This window comes from Odocoileus virginianus, chromosome 25, assembly GCF_023699985.2.
Source record: "Odocoileus virginianus isolate 20LAN1187 ecotype Illinois chromosome 25, Ovbor_1.2, whole genome shotgun sequence".
NCBI lineage: Eukaryota > Metazoa > Chordata > Mammalia > Artiodactyla > Cervidae > Odocoileus > Odocoileus virginianus.
The window spans coordinates 31,905,358-31,929,626 of NC_069698.1; the positions used below are offsets into that span (position 1 = coordinate 31,905,358).

The following is a 24,269-nucleotide window of genomic DNA, read 5'->3' on the forward strand; positions in this document are numbered from 1 at the left end:
ATTGCATACTGGAACAAAACCAAGCAAGAACATGCTTTGAATCGCTACTATATATAATCAAGAAAATGGTCATCACATAGTTGACATGACTCAAATCTTATTTGTAAAATTGTGTCTGAGAAGAGACAAAAATGGTTAAACCTTCTTAAAAATCTCTGTTTAATAATCAGTTTTTACTTCTTTAAAAAGGATGCCAGTTTAAAAAAAGCACTTATACGATTACAGAAGGTGAACTATATATTTTGCAGTGTTAAGTATTTAGACCTTTTTTGTTATCAGGGTTGGGCCTGGTAACAAAAGACTGAAAGTAACCAACTAAAATTAAGAATGGTAACAATAAAATATCAGGACTGAGAAGCTCGACTTCATAAACTATTTTACAGTCCGGTATTGGCTACTCATAGGACAAGACACCACTCCAATCTACCTCCTGTCAATCTCAACAATTTATGCTGAAGGAAATCTAAGAGTTCCATTTTCCACAGCTCATTTCTGAAAGGCGTTCTTTTATACCTTTCAACAACCTGTAAGATAAAAAATTCCCTCCAGTTTTAATTTCTAAAAGATACCACACGCTTTAAAAATAAAAACACTAGGGCTCATCCACCAGTTCAGTAACTCTAGGTAAAACTTTTTATGCCTCCGTTTACTGTGGACAATACCAACTTATCTAGAAGGAGAGTTGTGAATATTAAATAATACATATAAAAATCCAACACAGCAAGTCCTCCAGAAACGTTACTTTTCCCCTCTTTATGCTCCTTATTGCTATGGATAATAACTTATATAACTGTTGTAATATAATTTTATGCTAATTAGGCAAAAATCTATCCTTTCCAAAATCAAGTAGTATAATAGGAACCAAAGTAGTACCACATTGCAAATGCTTTGGATACTCAGGTATTTTAAATGATCTTTTTATAAGATAACACTGCAAACCCAGAACCTGGCATTTCTAATTCCTAACTAGCTGACTCTGCAATTTAAAGTGGACTCATACACAGGTATTTTACTATGACTTGATACTTTAAAAAATATGATGCTACTTAGTGACCACATGCCTATTGATCCCACCATCCGACTGTTTACAAGATCGCCCGTTCAAAGCAAACTGCCAGATTTTTATGCTGCACAGAGAGTTTCCTTGAGTGCTACCTGATCTGTGTTTTATTTTCATTAACTAGAGGAACTAAAACTAACAGTTTGCCAAAAAGCATCAGTCCTGTCAGTGATAAGAGACAAATCAGTTTCAATTCTGCTAAAGAAGAATGAGATGGTTGGATGGCATCACCGACTCAATGGACATGGGTTTGGGTGAACTCCGGGAGTTGGTGATGGACAAGGAGGCCTGGCGTGCTGCGGTTCATGGGGTTGCAAAGAGTTGGACACAACTGAGTGACTGAATTGAACTGAACTGAAAGAAATATCATTTTTAAAAATCTTAAACATTTTCACTTGAATTTCAAAAGTCCTTTGATTTTTATAATGAAAAATACTGTTCACAGTGTAATTGGTCATAACAGGGATACTGTGAAGATACTTAACTTCAAAGATACCTAAAAATGGGTAACCTACTAAAGCTAAGAGTTCAGGTTTTGAATCTTGGTTCACCAACTAACTTAACTTTTCTAAGACTTTGGAGATAATGTTACTTAATTAATAAGACCATAAAAAAAGATTTCATGAACTAAGACCTGCAAAGCACATAACATCCCTAAGTACTCATAAGTGGAAGCAGATTCTATAAGCAAATAAATTTCCCTCTAAAACAAAAGACTAAAAGGAATTCAGAAAAAAAAAAAGACATCTGAATTATACTGTGTCTTGCATTTTTTCAGTACTATGAAAGACAATCCAAAACTTGTACTATCAGAGCAGTAAAAATAAGAGCAAAAAGCCAAAGATTAAGAATTATTCCAGTTTTATACAAATTAAAAGGGGGTACTACAATTATAGCTTCTTAGTGCAATAAAACATGGCAAATCTAACTCACACTCTTGCACAAAAATACATACATATGCAATCTATATATCAATAAAAGAAGCATATCCATAAAAGGGTATCACAACAGGTACCTGAAAGAACTAAGTTTCAGCCTAGGGCCTGTCACTTACTACCCTATAACCTTGGCAACTTTTTAATTACTCTTAAGTGTCTAAGTTTCTTCACTTCAAAAAAGAGAGAACAAACTGTACTACAAAAAATAGCTGGGAGGGTTAAAGGCTACACAGGCCTGCAGAATCTGTGCTGCCAGTCAGTTCAGTTCAGTTCAGTTCAGTCGCTCAGTCATGTCTGACTCTTTGCGACCCCATGAATTGCAACACGCCAGGCCTCCCTGCTTCTATCAAATCATCACAATACCAATAACCTCAGATATGCAGATAACACTGCCCTATTGGCAGAAAGCAAAGAGAAACTAAACAGCCCCTTGATGAAGGTGAAAGAGGAGAGTGGAAAATGTTGGCTTAAAACTCAACATTCAAAAAACTAAGATCATGGGATCTGGTCCCATCACTTCCTGGCAAATAGATGGGGGAAAGTGACAGATTTTATTTTTTTAAGTTCCAAAATCACTGTGGACGATGACTGCAGCTATGAAATTAAAAGATGCTTACTCCTTGGAAGAAAAGCTATACAAACCTAGACAGCATATTAAAAAACAGAGACATCACTTTGCCGACAAAGGTCCATATAGTCAAAGCCATGGTTTTTCCAGTAGTCATGTACAGATGTGAGAGTTGGATCATAAAGAAGGCTGAGTGCTGAAGAATCAATGCTTTTGAACTATGGTGCTGAAGAAGACTCTTGAGAGTCCCTTGGACAGCAAGGAGATCAAACCAGTCAATCCTAAAGAAATCAACCCTGAATATTCATCGGAAGGACTGAGGCTGAAGCTGCAATACTTTGGCCACCTGATGCAAAGAGCTGACTCACTGAAAAAGATCTTGATGCTGGGAAAGACTGAGGACAGGAGGAGAAGTGGGTGACAGAGGATGAGATGGCTGGATGGCATCATCAACTCGATGGACATGAGTCTGAGCGAACTCTAGGAGATACTGAAGGACAGGGAAGATTGGTGTGCTGCAGACCGTAGGGTCGCAAAGGGTGGGACACAACTGAGTGACTGAACAGCAAACCATCACAAAATATCGCAGGTTTGTCAAAAATTTCAAAAATCTTTAAAACTATAAATGACTTTAAAGTATCACTATTTTCGTGAATTATAATATTTTGGGAGGCCAGTAGAAATTTAATTTTGTAAGATTTTTAATCTTCCATGAACAGGGAGGAAAGAGAACTCCTACACATGTAAGTAAACCCTAAACCAATGCCTGCACCCATAGCTTAAGAAACTCCAGAAAATACGACTGAAAAAAACTCATTGATTAGATACGCTATTTTATGTAACATTATCCGACAACTGCTGTGATAAATGGTTCAGTGCTGTGGATGTTGTATACTACTATATTAGCTTCCTAACTGGCCCCTTCCAATACAATCTTTACACTGTAGCCAATGCTCTTTGTAAAAGGTAAATAAATCCCTTTGACTAAAAATGCATTATGGTTTCCTTCTCACTTCAGATAGTTTGAATTCCTCTCTAAAGTCTACCAGGTCCTGCATAATCTGGCTCCAGAGAATCTAACCAACCTTACGTCATTTAGTACCTTGTTCATTATACTCTAGTCAGGTGCTGTCCAACAAAATGTAATGAGAATCACATGTGGTATTTTAAATTATCTAGTAGTCATACTTTAAGTTTAAAAGAAAGTTACAATTAATTTGAATATATTTTAACTCGATATATTTTAAATATTATGGCGTCAATATGAAATCAATATAAAATCCTTAAGATGTTTCACATCTTTTTTGTATACTATGACCACCTGACCTGCCTCTTGAGAAACCTGTATGCAGGTCAGGAAGCAACAGTTAGAACTGGACATGGAACAACAGACTGGTTCCAAATAGGAAAAGGAATACAGCAAGGCTGTATATTATCACCCTGCTCATTTAACTTATATGCAGAGTACATCATGAGAAACGCTGGGCTGGAGGAAGCACAAGTTGGAATCAAGATTGCTGAGAGAAATACCAATAAACTCAGATATGCAGATGACACCACCCTTATGACAGAAAGTGAAGAAGAACTAAAAAGCCTCTTGATAAAAGTGAAAGAGGAGAGTGAAAAAGTTGGCTTAAAGCTCAATATTCAGAAAACTAAGATCATGGCATCCGGTCCCATCACTTCATGGCAAATAGATGGGGAAACAGTGGAAACAGTGTCAGACTTTATTTATTTTGGGCTCCAAAATCACTGCAGATGGTGATTGCAGCCATGAAATTAAAAGATGCTTACTCCTTGCAAGGGAAGTTATGACCAACCTAGACAGCATATTAAAAAGCAGAGACATTACTTTGCCAACAAAGGTCCATCTAGTCAAGGCTGTGGTTTCTCCAGTAGTCATGTATGGATGTGAGAGTTGGACTGTGAAGAAAGCTAAGCACAGAAGAATTGATGCTTTTGAACTGTGGTGTTGGAGAGACTCTTGAGAGTTCCTTGGACTGCAAGGAGATCCAACCAGTTCATCCTAAAGGTGATCAGTCCTGGGTGTTCATTGGAAGGACTGATGCTGAAGCTGAAACTCCAATACTTTGGCCACCTGATGCGAAGAGCTGACTCATTGGAAAAGACCCTGATGCTGGGAAAGACTGAGGGCAGGAGGAGAAGCGGATGACAGAGGATGAGATGGTTAGATGGCATCACTGACTCAATGGACATGGGTTTGGGTGGACTCTGGGAGTTGGTGATGGACAGGGAGGCCTAGCGTGCTGAGGTTCAGGAGGTCGCAAAGAGTCGGATACAACTGAGCTACTGAACTGAATTCTTAATTGGTGTGTATTTTACACTTACAGTGCATCTCACTTGGACAAGCCCCATGTGGCTCATGGCTACTATACTGGAGAGCATCTGGAGAGCATAACTCTAAACACAGAGATCTCCTTCGATACCAGAAGAGACAGTTCTCTCTGGCCCCCAGCCTCTGCGTGTTGTAGGTGTCTCTGCCAGGAGGGCTCTTCCTATAGCTGCACCTTTGCCTTCTTCCACCTGCCGACGTGTGTGTGCTACGTCACTTCAGTCTTGTCCTACTCTGTCGCCCTATGGGCCATAGTCCTCCAGGCTCGTCCGTCCACGGGATTCTCCGGCAAGAATTCTGGAGTGGGTTGCCATGCCCACCTCCAGGGGATCTTCGCAACCCGGTGATCCAACTTGTGGCAAGAATTCTGGACTGGGTTGCCATGCCCACCTCCAGGGGATCTTCGCAACCCAGTGATCCAACTTGTGTCTCTTAGTCTCCTGTTTGGCTGGTGGGTTCCTTATAATTAGAGACACCTGGGACGCCTTGCCTCCTTCTACAACTCAGCTTAAATGTTACTTCCCAAGGCAAGGTTTTTCCAATGGCCTTCTCTAAATGGGTCTTCCCATTTTCCTCTAGCAGAGAAATCAGGAGACCAATTGTCTTAGGACTTTTCTCATTCTCTTTTTTCTTGCTTTTCCTTGTTGTTATATTTTTAATACTTAATTTATTGCTTGTCTTCTACCACTACACGGTACTTATTGTTTTGTGATAACAAGAGTTAGTTTTATTCTGTTTGCCATAGGCATATCTGCGACAATGAATTTTTGCTGAATAAGTGGATGTCTATACATATTCGTAGTTTCTTTCTGACTGCTTAATTCTATACATAATACTAAAAAGCAACTGGCAGCATAGGAAATATATACACACACACACACAGAATTACTTGGGGTTTCCCTTAAATTTAACATGTAAGCCAAATAAAGATGATTACAAGGTATAACTTTAAGAAATTCTTTTTATAAAGATCAAAATAAATAACCACTTCATTTAAAATTACAAGTATTGTATTGTATAATGGAAAGGTAAAATTTTATTTAAACAGGCCAAATCATAAGAAATCTCTGCTGCTGCTGCTAAGTAGCTTCAGTCGTGTCTGACTCTGTGAGACCAAATAAACTATGGCCCAAACTATGGGCCATAGTCCTCCAGGCTCCGCCGTCCCTGGGATTCTCCAGGCAAGAATACAGGAGTGGGTTGCCATTGCCTTCTCCAAAGAAATCTCTAATATTCCTCTATTGTGTGCAGTTCAGAGAAAAGTGTTGTGTTAATTGCTATTTATTTGGCATTTACATTTGTTAAGTCAGATCACCCCAGTGTCCTAAGGATCTGCAAAAGTCTATCATTGCTAAATAATTTCTATAATTAAAGGAAGAAAAGTCTAGAAACTATGAGAGGCATTTGAAGACAATGAAACTTTTAAGCTAAGATTCAAGCAAATTAAACTTCACCTTATCAGCTCTGGGTTCTCACTTTCCAAATTATTTCCTATCATTCTAAAGTGAGGTACCTGATTCACTTATCAATTGTTTATACCATTAAATGGAAAGGTGGTTATTTAAAATTACACACAGTTTTTGATACATATTTTAATACCATCCATACAAATAAAAGTCATATAACTGATCAAGACAAAGATATGTAGTTTGTGAATGTGAATCATTAAAGTTACAGACTTTTTTTTTGGTTTGAAATATGTGATGAAATTAACAGGTTAAAAAATAGAAATAAGAGTTTAGACTTAGCTTTACCACATTGAATATACATGATGAAAAGACTGCATCATTCATTCTGAGATACCCAAACAGCTCTACTACATCATATTATGGTTACCTAGCCAAATTCTATTGTTAACAGTGGTATAAAGTATACATCTGCAGAGGGCATGACTATCTGACACTCAGACACACACACTTACAAACAATTACCAGATATATATATAATGGTTCAGGTACTATACATTGTCTTTGCATTTAACCATCATGATAACCTATAGAGTTTGATGTTATAATAATCCCTACTTTGAAGATGGACAGAGTGAAGTTTAGGGAGGTGAAATAGTCTGCCTGCAAACCTTGGTCTGCCCAGTGGCTGAAGCAAAAAGCTGGGTGTGAAGTTTTGTTTCATGTATTCATATTTTTTAAATCTACTAATGGGAGGGAAGGGTTTAAGAACAGTGTATTGCCATCTCCCCATCCCCATACCTTACATACTTTATATAAACTTCCTATTGAGCATGAGTCTAGTTCTTAAACCACATCTCCACTGCCCACTAGTTTCCCCACTGCCCCTATATTTGGTCAACTTGATTTTCTGACATCTCCAGTTATTTGTTCATTTCTCTGTTGGAAATAAAACCAGTGCAGTGGGATGAGGGCAAGTCCAGTCTTGACAGGAACTGATGTTTGGAGTGACCCTCTCAGTCCCTAACTTGGATGCCCATCTGACATGTACTGTTGGGACTTGTTTGCAAACCCAGACTCTTAGCCCCCGGATGACTCCATGATCAATCTTTCCATGAACAATCTGAATGAGAGTGTTTCTTGAATTTGTCAATTCAACATTTAATCATGTTTGAAGGGGGCCATGCCTGGTCAGTATACCTCCTTGGAGGTCTTTACCTAGCAAAGGCCCAGTTCGCTGCCCGCTTTCTCTGCTCAGCTTGATTATACAATTAAAGAAAATAGTGCTATAAAATATTAAATATTAACTGAAGCAGAGACATCACTTTGCCAACAAAGGTCTGCCTAGTCAAAGCTATGGTTTTTTCAGTAGGCAGGTATGGATGTGAGAGTTGGACCATAAAGAAGGCTGAGTGCCAAAGAATTGATGTTTTCAAACTGTGATGCTGAAAACTCTTGAGAGTCACTTGGACTTCAAGGAGATCAAGCCAGTCAATCCTAAAGGAAATCAACCCTGAATATTCACTGGAAGGACTGATGCTGAAGCTGAAGCTCCAATGTTGGCCACCAGATGTGAAGAACTGACTCATTGGAAAAGATCCTGATTCTGGGAAAGGTTGAAGGCAGGAGGAGAAGGGGATGACAGAGATGAGATTATTGGATGGCATCACCAACTCGATGGATAAGACTTTTAGCAAGCTCTGAGAGTTGGTGATGGACAGGGAAGCCTGGTATGCTGCAGTCCATGGGATCACAAAGAGTCGGACATGACTGAGAGACTGAACTGAACCAGTAATTCTGTGTGTGTGTATAACTCATTACCAGATTGTAAACTAAAGCAAACTGAAACTGTATCATTATAAATATGTATAATGATATGTATAAATATATATAATGACTTAACATCCATTTGCTTAAATTTATAGCCCATTTAGTTACAAATTAAAATTACTGTGGCTACAGGTATAACTACTGTTGGCTAGTATCAACATAATTATTATTTTAGGAGAATAATATCAGGTAAAGAGTTAACATCATGTGAAAAAGTGATCACTTTTTATAAAGCTAGCAATTTGTATTTTTGCTTTGACTCAGCTACTACATAGTTTTATAACAGTGACCATATATCAACCTGTCTAAAGCTTAGTTTTCTCATCTGTTAAATGTACCTTTATATTAACTGATCTGTAAGGTTCTACCACTCAAAAACTCTGGTCTAGCTAATGTTGAAAACTTAACAATAAAAAATACGCTCATTAACTGAGTTGAGGGAAGTATCACCCACATATTTAAAGTTGTCCTCATGAATGACTTTCATCTCATGCCTTCAAGTCATAGTCATAATGATAAGTCAAATGTTTGTTTTCTCCATAGATTTAAATCTCTCTGACTAAAGTTATAATGCAGTTTTCTTGGATGTTCAAAATAATTTGTTAATGTAAGCATAACAGACCTAGACTCACAGAATGCATCTAAGAAGACACAGGCTTCAGTGCTTGAAAAATTTAACATCACAGCAGACCAGCATAGCAGGGAAAAGGCTGGAGGCAATGTGAGGTGAAGAAAAATCCTCAGTATGACTGTCTATCCGTGCTTGTCTGTGTTGAGAGGAAACAATTTAAGACACAGTTCAGTACCTGAACTACTCTGAGTAAAAAACAATTCTGCAAAAACAGTTTCTACTCTGGTTCTGAAACACCAAATTCTAGTTCCTTCAATACCTAGAATGCTTTCGGAACAGAAGCAGATGCTGAAAACTACCATGATGAGAACAGCTGAAAGTGTAAACAGAAAAAGTATAAAAACCAAGTGTGTAGGGTAGTTGGATAGACCAGTTAAGTGTTCTTTATTCATTTGACTAACAAGTATTTATTGAGTGGATACTAGATCCCAAGGAGAGTGCTAAGCATCCTGTCTATTTTAGTAAACATGGAACACAGCTTTTGTCTGTAAAAAAACAATCTCCTACTCCATCAAAAGAACTACAACCACCACAAGAAAAGAGAGTTTAAATATAAATTTCTTCTACTTGCTACTTCCTTCATTATCTTTCCATTCTGAGTTGGTTATACATTAAATATACACATTCCATGCTCTTTTTTTTTAAGGGTAAAAGATAACAAATGTTTCAAAATTTTTAAGGTAATTACAAATTGAAAACTAAAAATTTTTTTAATTAAAAACTAAAATTTGAATGAGAAAGAGTTTAGAACATGTTTTATTCTGGAAAATAAAATGTTTGAGTCTTAGTTCTATGGTTCTCTACATTTTCTCAATTCACATTTTTTCAAAAACAAAAACAAAAAACCTCCTACAAAACTCAAAGTGTAAGAATGAATGCAGTACCAATAATTTTGATGGCTGATATTTCACTGAAAAAAAAAATTTAGTAGTCAATTTTGCCACTGAATTAAAGAAGTTCTTTGAAAATATCTTCTTTCCTTAATAGATAAAATGACCTCAAACAATTAATGTTAATCAATGATTTATATCAGAGTTCAGTATTTGTTGTTTAACAAATGCTTATAATCTTGCAAGTTGTCTAGATAATCACTTGGAAATTTAATTAATTTCATGGTTTTCATCTTTACTATGAAAATAGTTACATTCACTCCTTATTTCTCAAAATTATTGGTAAAATTAAAGAACTTGTTGAATAAAAACAAAAAAAGCAAATGCTTAAAAATGTTTCTCCATTCACACATTTTTCTCTAAAAGTATTTGGGAATAAGTTGAGACCAATGTCTGTGGTCTCTGATTTCATCAATCTTCAGTATCAGAATGTTTGTACAATCTATAAGTAGTACACAAAGAACAATTATTCACACATTTAAATGGGGGGAAAGTGTAATCAAAAAATATTAAGCTATACATTGATCTTAAGAACATAAAAGTACACAATAGAAAACAACTTTAATCCACCAGTGAACTGTTTTTGCTTCCTCTCTCTCCTAAATCAAGGGCTCTGATTATAATCAAAGGATCACGACAGGGACAGAGGAGGCAAAGAGCACCTGCAGTTCACATGTGGCAAGAGACCTGGACAAGAGGAATTTCACCTCTCCCCCCTCATGGTACAGATTTTCACATAACCTGAAGCGTGTGGCTCCGGCAACAGCTCATGAATGCCTGGGTCCCAATCACAGGGATTTCAATCATTTTGTGAAATATTAAAACATTTGTTCAATTCATGTTTAGAAATCCCAAATTTTACACCATAAGTCTCTATCTGAAAAACATTCCACTGAATTAATAATAATAAAAAAAAACTAGGAGAAACATTTCAATTTCCTTTCCCACAGAAGAATCAAACAGTATAATGTTTATACAATGAAACTAGTAAAAGAGTAAAGTAAAAATTACATTTCTTAATTTTCTTAATATAGTTTAAGGTGGTAGGGTGGCTACTTTTTCTTTTAATGAAAATCTCTTTCCTATTCTCTTCATCGTGTAATGTAGGACCTTTAACAATACAATGTACTGGAAAATAATTAAAAATCATTTCCTAAACTAATTAGGTTCAGAACCACCTCCCTGGTCTCTCCCATTCATCTTGTGCTTATAATCTTATAATATTAGCTCGAATTTCATCTCTGCCTGACACATTTCAAGCAGTGAAACAGATTAGTGCCTCAGAACACTTTATAGGGTTTCGTTAGCAATCAGGTTATGTTCCCAGTGATGCTTTCAGCAGAATTATCTTATTCGAATGAACTCTCATGGACTGAAGTAAACAAAGCTATAGCCCCCTCCTCTTCCGTACTTCCCACTCATTTATTTCCTTTTTTTTTAAACTTAGACTTTCAGCACGTGCCACAGAAAGAGAGCATGTTAAATATTCCTGGAGTGTCACAATATGTAATACAATAAAACAGATTACAACCCTACCTTTCTTTCACAGCAGTGGTGCCAAGCACAGGTACACGGAGCAATCAATTTGTTCTGCAGACAGTAAGGCTTTCATAGAATACTAATGTAAAATCTCTTTTCTTTCTCCTTTGCCTTGACTCCCCAATGCCCAGGTCCCGACCAATACAAGGAGGAGGGCGGTATGTCTTCTGCTGAGATAACCACAACTACTAATCAAGTCTACGTGTACAAGGGCACAGGATTAAGCCTCCACCAAGCTTGAGTCAGGGTTTGAGAGCAGCGAAACACATGCACAGCACGGTCAAAATTAAACACACACACACTCATGCACCACGCACGAGCCACAAAAATACAGATGTGTCTACTTCACTGAACTAATTCATCACACTTTTACCACTGATAGTTTTTACCTCAGGGGTATGAAATTAGCTCCTGTTGAAATGAGGGTTTAGGGTTTCGATTAAACAGTACCTAACAATAATTAGTTTTTTGTTTTTCCCAGAAAATGAGCATCATGATCAGTACTTTTTGCATTAAACTGTCCTTTTTTTTTTGAAACAATATTTGCACTATCCAATACAGTTTATATGGACTTACTCTCTCAAGTATTAACATAGGGTTAACAGCAGGGATCCTTAAGATTTTACACTTTAAAAAGGGTATCATATAGTTCAAATCTACTTATCCAAGAAAAGCTTGTGTATTACCAACAATGAAAAGATATCTAAAAGATCTTCATTTAGCTTTTTGCTCTTACATTAAATATAATCCCAAATTATTAAAAAATATTTTCGGGTCTCAAAAATTATTTTAAAAAAATCTTTAAAATTTTATACTTATGCTGTGGTGCTATTTTTGATCTCCTAAGTCTAGAGTTCTGAGGTTCCTTTCAATTAGGCATTTTCACTTGGCTTATTCTCCTTTTATTCAAAATATGAAAAGGTGTGCCAATCACTGAGTTAGCATGATAAAGGAAGTTGTTAAATGTTTACCAATGTACAATATCTCATTTTCATTTGTCTGCCTTAATTTTCAAATAAGTCTTGAAAAGTACTGATAGTCAAGGGATTACAAACTAAGAATTAAGAACAAAACATTCTAGATGACTGGAGAAACTTATGAGGAAGCTTTCTAAACCAGCTCTGTTTTCATGTACACACTTGTCTTAACACTGCTAAAATACATGTCTTATTTTGCACTCTTCTTTTTTCTTAAAAACAAAAACAAAACAAAACAGCAGAACAATTAAGAAATACCAGGCCTTCAATGAAGTCCTGCAGTAATGTTTAACCGATACTGATGCCTTCGTCCTTGACACAGTGACCATGTCATCAGCTACTGACATGTGATATCATGTCATTTCCCCACCTGGCTGATGACCTTGTCCTCTAAATGACCTAAAGCTTCCCTCAAGTAGCAGGAGGCCCCTCCCCGCTGTCTCAGCAAGGTCGAATGGGTCAGCGTGTCCTCATCTATAATCCACCACCATTTGTCAGCAGAGACTGGAGGAGGCAGGCTTGCTACAAGGGGAGAATGCCCAATTAGGCAGCTGTCACACAAAGCATAGGCTGCGAAATTATCCCCTGTCAAAAGAAAGAGCAGCTGCGGGTGCCAATTACAGCAACCTTTCAACCCTTTAGGTACTGGAAACTACACAGAAGTAAATGAAGAACAATTAGTGATAACAAATCGATGAATTAAGACAGTAAATTAGAAATGACTAGCAGGTGAGCGTGGGTCATACATGCCAGAAGGGCACACCAGACTCCAGGCAAGGGCAGGGACGCACAGAATCACACTGCCATTTCCTTGCAGACAGATTCCCCTCCAGGCTTTGCTTTTGGCAAACCTAAAATCCTCTCAAACAGCCATAACCTAGAAGTGTATACACCTTTTTACTTTCCTGGGAGGACCCAAAGATACAGCTTCTTGACAGGAGGAAAATGGTCCAGAATAAGAAGTCTAGACAGTTCTAAACTGTTCTTCTAATACCATTCACCACGTCATCCCGGGAAGCTTCGTTATCTGTGGGCCCAGTATGTTATGTCCACCTTCCAGAAGTATGTGCCCTGGTTCTACTTTAGTTACACTTACAAGAAGCATCTTCTTTAAGAAAGAAACAACCAAATACCAAGAAAGCTTTATGTTAATATTATAATGCTGAATTGAAGTTTCTCTAGAGACATGATTTTGTGTATAAAGAAATAACTCAAGTGCTTCTGTACCTGATCTACCCAAGAAAGTATCAACTGTAAAAAGTTCTTAGATTATTTGGCTCTAATCCTACAGAGGTGATATGTATTAAGTCTCAAGCTTAGAAAGCCAGTTTATTTGGACTCTTTCCAACTGATGTCCTGTAGTTAGCACTCACAGGCAACAGAGGCGGAACAGTCCCACAGAAGAGAGGGAAGCCAGTGTGGCTGGTAAGTGTTTATGCACACGGTTTCACTGTGCCTTAAAAAAGTCCGTATGTTGACAAACAAGTCCGTATGTTGACAAACAACTTTTTTAGAGGCTATTTGAAACTAAAATTGCTTTTCTCCTTCCTGAGGAAAAACACATGTGTCTTTTTATACCAATTCTCTGAAAGCTGAGAAACCGAATGATAGGTGCTATATTCTCTAAAGACTCAGGAATGGCTACCTACTCCGGTATTCTTGCCAGGAGAATCCCATGGACAGAGGGGCCTGGCGGGCGACAATCCATGCGGTTGCGAAGAGTCGGACACAACTGAGCAACTTTTACTTTCAAGGTAAATTGATTTACTAAAATTCCGAGTCACATGTGTAAAAGTGAAGAAGAGAAGGTGAGGTAATAAAGAAGTATTCTTTTCAACCCTCTCCAACCAATTAAAAATAAATCAGTTAACAGCAGAAAAAGTTTCTAATTCCTACTTCCTCAGTCAAGCCACCTGATAAAATTTCCAAGAGGTGAATGCACGGGGAGAAAACTTCTCCTATAAAGTTTATCCAAGAATTTTATTTATAAATTATGTTTCCTCCTTAAAAAAAAAAAAAGGCATTTGTATGTTTTCTTAAAGTTTACATTGCAATCTTCTAAAGGAATTCAAAGTAATGGCAAAGAGACAGGAATGAAGGAGTTAATGCCTTTAGAATTCAGCTTCCATCATACATGGGTGACTATCTCTTTAAATAATTTAAATCCTCTCCATCAACTACAAAGCTGTTTTGAAGCCATTTAGCTTTGTTCTTTACATGTGTTCTAATTAAGAAATGACCTTGTCATCACACACACCAGAAATCCAGGATTATTTCCTACAGCAAAAATTCACAGAGCCCCCCCCAAAAACAAGAAAAAGAGGGGGAAAAAATAGACTTCTTCCTCAGTTCCTCACTAAAGGAAGTTGTTGGTTGGTTGAATGCTGAAGCAGTTTCACCGCATAATTTTTTGTTGTTGTTGAATGTCACAGGGCGGGTTAGTGTGACCTTGAGCCGCATCAGCAGCACAGCAAGGGTCGAGATGCCTGCAGGCGCCCTTGTACTGGATTTGCAAGACAAAAACCTTCAAACTGGCTGAAGGACATCTTAAATCTCTTCAAAGGTTTTCCGAACTAATCTGGGCTGCTCTTAGCAGGATCTGTGCCAGTGTGCAAAGCAAAATTAAAAACAAGGTCTTTGACAGGATGTTGTCTCCTCTTAACCCTTCCCAAGCAGAACAGAACAAATCACAAGCATTCGGGAGACAGTTTACCTAGAAGCCTTTCTTCATAACAAATTATGGAAGCAAGCAATCACAAAGGATGAGGCAGCTATTAGTCCTTAAAACGAAACCCTCCCATTGCGATCAAAGATTTTGGGTGGGATTTTTTTTTTTCTAGATCATATTGTAGTGTAGAGCATATAAAACTTAAATTCTATTTGTTTATATTTTAGAGTTGCTGCAAGTGATACATTAAGACTAAAGAAGTATTTTCATTGACATTAATCTCTCAATTTCAATTTATTTTTAAAGAATGAGCTTTTAGCTGGTTAAGTCATAAACTTCATGCATGTTGCATACAGCTTACTAAAATTAAAATAAGTTAAAAAATTGCATGATATGTTTATTAAAGTTCTTATTCCTAACATGATGAATACACTGGTAAGAGGGGGAAAATATCAGAATAGTGTTTTACATAAGATAAGGCAGTCTCAGCCTTGTTATAAATCAGCAAGACATCTTTTTTATTGTAATGTTAAAGTATTCCCAAAGTAGGCCAAAAAAGAAGGTATTAATGCCAGCAGAGGGTGTGCGTCTTCTCCGCAGTACCCTTAAAATTTAATTTAGTAGCTACAGCTCTCAGGAAATAATCTACGTGAAAAAAGAGCTATAATACTTAAAATGCAATAATCCAAAATCAGCATAACCTGTGACATGTCAGTTTCTCATCATATGTAAGATATGCCATAATTAGTTGTAAAGAGTATTTAGTATAAGGTATAAAATGTATTAAGGTCCAATCAGTTCAGTTCAGTTCAGTTGCTCAGTCGTGTCCGACTCTTTGTGACCCCATGAACCGCAGCACGCCAGGACTCCCTGCCCATCACCAACTCCCGGAGTCCACCCAAACCCATGTCCATCGAGTAAGTGATGCCATCCAACCATCTCATCCTCTGTTGTCCCCTTCTCCTCCTGCGTTATTGCAAATTATACCTGTCTGAAAAAATAGGCTTGAGTTCAAGTTTATGCTGAGTGGCAACCAAACTAACTCACTTGAATGTGGATGTACCAGGGGTCCCCAACACCCAGGGGATGGACCAATATCACTCAGTGGCCTGTTAGGAACCAGGCCTAATTGCAGGAGGTCAGCAACAGACAAGTGAGTGAACCTTCATCTGTTTTTACAGCTGCTCCCCATCGCTCTCCCATTTCCCTAAGATGGGACCACCTAGTTGCAGGAGAACAAACTCAGGGCTTCCATTAATTCTGCATTATGGTGAGTTGTATAATTATTTCAATATATATCACAATGTAATAATAATAGAAATAAAGTGCATGATAAATGTTATGTGTTTGAATCTTCTGAAACCATCCCCCGCCGCTTCTGCCAGTCTGTGGAAAAACTGTCTTCCATGAAACCCGTCCTTGATGCCAGAAAGGTTGGGGACCACTGAGATACAGTTTCCCAAATGGGGCAGGAAAAGGGTAAAGTATACTTAGTAAGTATATAACATGAGAGTGAACAGTACATGTGAAGTTTTCTTTAGTCACTATGCCAAAGGAGACAGCCTATATGTGCTAAATGCTAAGGCTGAGGTTTGTAAGAAGTCCAGTAGAACAAAGTGGGTGGTGCTATGCCCAAGGTGGTGATCAATGATGGTTAAAAATATGAGGAGGCAAAGAGAACGGCAGTCACTCTAGGTTCAAAAACAGCACTCCAAGGCAGGGAACTGTTTAGTGGGATACAGGAAGCAGTGGTCCAATGTGACTAGAGATTAGGCTGAAAACACAATTGGGACCAAGGACTCTGAATCAAGGTCATGTCAAGGAGTTGGCATTTATCTGGTGAGCAGTAGGAGGTTTACAGGCAATGGTGTGACTAAACGAATGTTAGAACACAAAAACAAAAACAAAGAGTTGTAGAGCTGCTGATGGCTTGGAGGGGAAAGAAATTGAGACAGATTAGTCCAGAGAAGAAAGTCAAAATAAGGCAGGAGCAGGAGAGTTAAAGAAAAAGACAACTCTGAAAAACAATGAAACCTGGTTTAAATATTTGGATGGCAATTTATCTAACATAAACAGTGTTACAAAATAGGGTATTTTTAATACAAGTTCATTAAGTAAAAAAGGAAAATAATCTACAAATCATGAGGTTTGTAGAATACGTGGCAATATGATGTATGAATTTACAAGGAAACTAAAGGTATTTAACAAAGAGTCAGAATCAGATTCTCTTGGAGATTTGAAGTTTGTATATTTCAAATAGCAATCCTCACTAAGTATCAGGTAAGGATTTTGCTTATAAGGCAGCAACATGTACTTTTTCAGAAGAGTGTGATGGCAGAGTTCCCTTGCCTACAAGGGAGAGATGTGCATGGTCAGTCACTCAGTCATGTCTGACTCTTTGTGACCCTATGGACTGTAGCCTGCCAGGCTCCCTCCCCTGTCCATGGATTTCCCAGGCAAGAATCCTGGAGGGGGTTGCCGTTTCCTTCTCCAAATAAGGGAGAGAGGCCTGGCTTAAACCATAAAGTCATTGCTGGAGCTCAGAGTTTCATCAACACTAATGAAAATAAAATTAACTTAGCAGACGTTTACTGACTGCTTACTATGTTTAGGACACAGAATTAAAAAATAAAAAGTCCCCAACATTCTATCAGCTTTGTGCTTCCAGTTTGTCACTCATAAAGATAAAGCCCCAAATTACAGCTCACAGGATGATACCAACGCACAATAAAAAGAGTGATGAGTAAACAGGAAGGAGCTGTCAGTGAACGAACGGGAGTCTGAACGAGCCGCCATCTTGGTGCTCCCGCGCGGCTGACAGGTATATACAATGCATGCCCAGGACTCTCCCGGAAGACCCAGTCCCCTTTTAATTTGAAGGGAGTCGTCAAATACTCCAGGAGACTGGCTGTCCCGCTAAGACCTCAGAAAGAATTTAACAGAGTATCAGCCAAGGTAAGAGGGTAGAGAGTGACAAAGAACAGGAGTCTCTAGGGCCAAGTCACTATCTGCCAGAGAGCTCCTGTACGCCCAGGAAAGGAGAGCCAGCATCGGGGATCATGTTGAGGCAAGTGGAGGGGAAGGTCACACAAAGGAGAGAAGAAGGAAAGGTCTCGAAGGGAAGACTTCCCACTCCACTGAAAATGAGATAAACTTTACTTTGTGAAATAGGAAAATGACCAAACCTCCAAGCCCTCTGGAGTAAGGAGAATCATCACATCAGAAGTATTTGGTAGTTCATTAGTCATAAAAAGGGCTAGCACGTAAAAGCCAGGGTACTGACAGGGCATAACTAGGAATGACCTTACTGAGTATCCACAAATAAAATGACTTCTCCTTGAGTAAGCAGCTCCTTCTTACAGCTGCCAAGCCAACACTGGTAATAAGCTCCAGCACATTCTATGTCTAGACATTAATAGAAGAGTGGGTAACATGATAGACCTTGCAGATACTTAAAAAAAAAAAAAAAACCCAACAATTTATTAATCTATAAACACAAAAGCTAGGTTACAATATGATCAAAATAAAAAATACAGAATATTCTGTTGGCAACTAAAGTGAATTCTTATAAAGTGGCAGTTCCCAGAGTGTGGTCCAGGGACTCCGAGGCAACCCATGCATGATCCATTCAGGAGGCACATGAAGTCAACACTACTTTCTAACACCAAACTGCTATCTGCCTTCTTGTCTCTTTCTAAGTCTACAATAGAGTTGCCTAGGGCTACGGGATGTATAGCACTCTGTTGACGACTCCTGAAATGCATACTTGTGTAATCCTGTGTTTTAAAATTTTTCTCAGTTTAAAATTTCTAATATGGTAAATACTGGTTGATATGACCCTCTAAACAGAAACTCTCTGGGGTCCCTCAATATTTTAAGAGCACAAAAGGGTCCTGAGGCAAGAAGTTTGAAAACTGCTGCTGCTTTACTAAAGCAAAGAAACTTCTTGAGAAGCACAATCTTGGGTTTTAATCTTCAGATGAAATCTCTACTTTCTAATTTTCAAGAATTTACGTTATAACTGTGACTGATAAACACTGTTCTCTGTGCAGAAATGCTTCCAAAACACTAAGGGAAAAATAAAAGGATGACCTTTTAAAAAGATTACAGGGGATATGAAATATCTCCCATCTTGGGATAGTCACTGCTATTCTGAATTTACAAGAAGCAATGACTCCACATATATTTATAAAGAAGCTGCTATGTTGAGAGCTGAAGATAGAAGAGTAACTAAGTGATAGACCAGCCTTTAGTAGATCTACAATATTGGACATACTGAAAAAAATATAATCAGTGACATAATGAAATACTACTATAAGAGAAGGCATGAACAAAGTGTAAAAAGCATGGAAGGGCAAATTCTTGGGAAGGAGATGGGATGAAAAGGCAGGCAACACTTTTCTTAGTGAAGACACTCCACAGAGGTGGTATGCAAATTGACTCTAACACAAGCAATGCTTTGCCAATTAGAAAAGAAGCTAAAAGCATCCTAAAAGTGGGAGGAGCATCATCTGAGCAGGGTGGCAGAACAGTACAGTGTGTTCCAGAAACTAGGCAATTCACTTAAAGAACAAAAATTACAAGTAATTCTGTGCTCAGTTGCTCAGTCATGCCCAGCTCTTTGCGGCCCCATGGACTACTGCATGCCAGGCTTCGCTGGCCTTGGAATTTTTGAGGCAAGAATACTGGAGTGGGTTGCCATTTCCTCCTCCAGGGGATCTAAATTTTCATACAATTTGACAAAGTAATTTGCTGTCTTTTGAATTTAATGATCAAAGATTTGGATGCCTTAGACAGAAGCTTTTGAAAAGCACAGTAAAAGTAAGCTACTAACATAATGAAGTGAAAACAACCAAACAAAAACTAGTACTCCACCACAAATATTTTGAGAAGCTTAGCACACAGGCTGCAGGATGGTGGGGATGAAGGGTAGCAATAGCAGGAAATAAAAGCTTCAAGCTAGAAGCTTGCATGACTTCCCAGATGGCGCTAGTGGTAAAGAAACCACCTGCCAATGCAGGAACCATAAGAGACATGGGTTCAATCCCTGGGTCGGGAAGACCCCTTGGAGAAGGGCATGGCAATCCATTCTAGTATTCTGGCCTGGAGAATCCCATGCACAGAGGAGCCTGGCGGGCTACAGTCTATGGGGTCACACAGAGTCAGACAACGACTGAGTGACTTAGCATGCAGAAGCTTGCACAGATTGAATTATCAACAATTTCTCTAAAAGTAAATGCAAAAAAGAAAATAAAAAGGGTTTGAAAATTACTAGCATAGCTCTAATCTAGAATGGAGAAATTCTAATTATCTAGATAAAGTACATAATAAGCTCTACTGTCAGAATCACACCAATTTCAGATATGCAAACCACAGGCCACATGGTTGAAGGGCAAAATGTACCAGAGAATCAAGGAAAATATTAGATTCAACATAGCTAATTTAAAAAAAAACCAGGATCTGTGTAAGAAGAGAAAGTGAACTGACACTTAAATCAATACATTTTAAAATTATTTTAATTAATTCATTTGAAACATTTCATGGTAGAGGGGAAAAAACCTTAGTTGACACAGAGGCTCAGTATAGTGGGAATTTTCCTCCTAAAATAATGTTAGTGATATCCACTAAAGTATTAAGTAAAAAAAAAACTTACGGAAAATCAATTTTTATAGACATCAAATTCAGAAAAACGTTAATTATATGACTGTTTCCCACTGTAATGGTAAATCAGGATTGATTGAAGAAAGTCTTGATATTTTTTTTTATGGTCATTTTGCTACTGGCATAACTGAATTATTTTGATCCAAGAAGTAACACAGCAGAGTGGAGTCTTGGCAAGATCTAGCACCTGTGAGAGACCGGAGCAAAGACATCAGTATGGAGGCTTAGCAGCACAGGAGCTCCAGATGAGAAAAGAACTCTGAACCATGTTTCCATGGGAAAGGAGACTAACGATTGGGTGGAAGCTACGTTGGGAACTAACAGTGGCTTATTTGAGCGGAATGTCCAAATTTTCTTGCCCAGGTCATCCATGAAGCCAGGGAAGTGTAAGTGAGATAGCCAGGTTAGTTTATGGCAATGAATTCAATCAGTCCCAATCACTCACCCAGATTCTGGGCTGATCTTGATTTCACCGATAGCAAGCAAAAACGTTTCTCACAGAAACCTTTGTGTAGAAGTTGAAATATTTTTTAAAAGCATTATTTCTTAAAAATCTTACTTTAAGGAGTTATATAAAGTTATATAAAGCTTTATAAAGCTCAGGGAAGATTTCCCATGTTGACAATTAGCCTCACTTCCAATCTGGTAACCCAAACTGTTAGAATCAGCTAAATTACTGGCCCACATTTTTGTTTCTTCATATAGATACTTTATATATGACAAAAAAGTTTTTAACACTTTAGACATTTGTTGAAACAGTCATCAACAATTTAATAAAACTAGGAAAAAAATAATGTACAAAAAAGCATGCTTCCCAATGAGAAATCATGAGATATAACAATAAAACTCCACTTAGAAAATGAGTATATTCAAGTGTTTTAAGCTAAACTGAGTTATGGCCAATAATCCACTTCTACCCAAGATATTAACTTTTATATTATCAATATTTATCAAAATTAGCTTATATATGTTACACACTAAGATGAACAGAGCACAGAAAATACATGGAGCCCTTTAAAATACAATAAAGGGTGAAATCTTCGTCTAAGACATTAAGAAGCTATATAAACACTCATGTTTCATATGTTTTACAATATTATTAATTAAATACTTTTCCTTTTTTCCTAATCATCCTCTTTGACTTCTTACTCAGGATATTACTATACTTAAAAATATAACTGGTTTCAAAGTGGAGCTGTATTACAAACCATAGTAAAACCTTATGAAACATTAATACATTAGCTCAGGGTCTTCAATCCATTCTGTCATATACTAGATAATATTCAAGATTTTCCTATTGGAGACTGATAGTCCACTGGCTAATGGATGGCCTGGTGAATAGGTATTTTATAATATGATTCAACTTCTCCCAAACTTATTTGGCCATGAGTTCCTCATTCAAAAGGAAAAACTGTTCAACAAGACATACTACAGAAACAATACACTTAACGTATTCACTTTTAAAATCTTAAATATTTAAAAACATATATAAATGACAGAGATAGTCACTAATAATTCAAATTTAATTGCTTTGAAAGTTGTTCACCGTGTATTCTAAATAATCTATCTCCTATCTGGAATAAAGACCTAAATTTGGTCATTTTTCAAGGCCAATTTATTGGCTATGTATGTTTACCATCTGGCTATAACTATTTATTTACCAACTGCCAAAAGTGGTTGGAGCTTACCACAAAACAAAGGTGGTGATAAATTAAGAGCAACAAACAAGACATAATTATATCTTGATGGTCACAAGAATATTAATTGTTAGAATTTTCATTTTAACAAAATTAAAAGTCAAGAATTAGGATTTAATATCAACAATGTTTCAACAAATATAAGAGCAGATTTCAGACTATCAAACAGATATCAACACATAATTATACTTGAGTAAAAGAACTTTTAATATTTATAAATAAAAGTTAGGTTGAGGAAAAAGATAAGTGAATATGTGAATAAATGACTAGCAACCAATAACCACTAATAATTTTATAGTGTTTTTGTTTAATAAGTATAATGTTTTAAAGATTTCCTTGCCTAAATTACAAGAAAGAACACACACTGTAATTAAAATAAAAAAGAAGTAGAATAATTGAAAGAAAAACCTCATCACTAGATTTTCTGAACATAATTAGAAGAGTGAAGAAAAGGGAGTTAGTATTATCACTGTGCCAACCATATGATGCCTACAGGTAGAGAACAAATCTGGCTCAAAGTTGCCATCCCCCTACTGAAACATCAGGGTCCATAAAACGCCATGAATTTAGGATAATCTATTTCTCTTCCAAAACAGAGTTTTCAGTTAGCTGAACTCTTCACAACTAATTATGACCACAATAATCAGTCACTGTGCCTTTTCCCTGCTTACTTCTAGTTCTTCTGTCCATGTATAAGCAGCATAAGGTCCGAGAACTTAAGACATGACAAATTCATTTAGGTTGTAGCTATACTAGAAAACAAGAAGGTAAGTCCAAGTAGAATTAACCACTCACTTATCTTTCTGCAGCACTGCCCATCTACTCATGATAATTTAATCAGATATTTAAATCACTTCTCAGAAATGCTAAAATACTACTATCTGCCTTGGAAGAGGTAACCATTTTATATAATTCAAAAAGTAATCACTGACTTATACTATAATAAACCCACAAAAACCAAACTTCTATTTTTCCTCCAAATGATAATTAACGTTTTATCTGAAATCAGATTGCTATTTATATTAACTGTCCATTCTCCCTGGTTTGGGGTTTAAAAAAGCAAATAATTTTTGTTTTTTTCTGGTAAGAAAACAAAAGCATCATTAACATAAATGCTGTTCTTCTGTTAAGCATCTCAATCACTCTCTCCAGAAGTAATCTACACCTCTGAATTCTCAAGAATGTTGTCTGTGTCTTTCTTATGGCATTTAACCTCTTCCTATTGTTTGATGATACTTATTTACCTATATTTATTCTTTCCCTGTAAGTTCCTTAGTTATAAGATCATATCCTACTCAATTAAAAACACACATACACACACACTGCATAATAAAGTTATTTGCACAGATAAAGCACAAAGTACAAATCTGGTAATTATAAGCTCATTTATAACCAAGAAAAGACTGTCTGAAATATACTGAAGTCACAATGATTAAGCTTAAGATCTCAGGAAAAACATTCTCACCGTCCATCTGCAAGGCTGGGAGTCTCTGCTTTCTGAGAAAGGAAATTGAGAAGGCTGCTGAAAAGTAACTCTGATGTCATTTGGAGTCTTCAGATTCCCGCTCCTCCTTCTATCTAGTGAGTATCTTAGGAAGAGGAAAAAAAGAGTTTGGCATCTATTCCAAACCAGATTCTGCAGTATCTTTTGTGAAGTTCTGTAAACTTTCTTACTATCTTTTCTTGTTCAATAGAGTCGTTTCACATAGAAATATGAGTTGTTTATGAAACTAATTTACCACTAAAGGCAAGCAACAGATTTTTGCTTCTTAGACTACACTTTACTTGATACAAGTAGATGATTCAAGAAAACACACTGTGAAAAAGGTTCATAGTTGAGAAGAAGCACTTAGTAACCTGTTAATTTCAAATTTCTATCAAATTAATCCAATAAAGTTTCATCTAAAAATTCTAAATCCTCCCAAAGATATATTTCCAAAGTTTCTTAAAAAGAAAAAAAAAATTGCTAGTTTCATATTAAGCTTTGTCGTTTCAATATATTACCTATGTAACCTTCCCAGAAAAAAATTTGGTAATAAATATCAAATATT

General features: G+C 37.0%; 1 protein-coding gene and 1 long non-coding RNA gene across 2 annotated transcripts in view; one reads left to right on the plus strand and one right to left on the minus strand.

Annotated features, from left to right (window-relative positions):
* Window positions 1–23,804, minus strand: part of NRIP1 (nuclear receptor interacting protein 1) — a 49,330-nt gene extending 25,526 nt beyond the window's left edge. The window contains exon 1 of the mRNA XM_020907497.2: window positions 23,684–23,804. The gene's annotated coding sequence lies outside the window, so the exon portion shown is untranslated. The remainder of the gene's footprint in view (window positions 1–23,683) is intronic.
* On the plus strand, window positions 5,284–10,617 carry LOC139031110 (uncharacterized). Its single transcript, XR_011483535.1, has 3 exons — window positions 5,284–5,370; window positions 8,699–8,881; window positions 10,286–10,617. It is a non-coding gene; the product is annotated as an uncharacterized lncRNA (long non-coding RNA).
* Window positions 23,805–24,269: the final 465 nt, after the last annotated feature.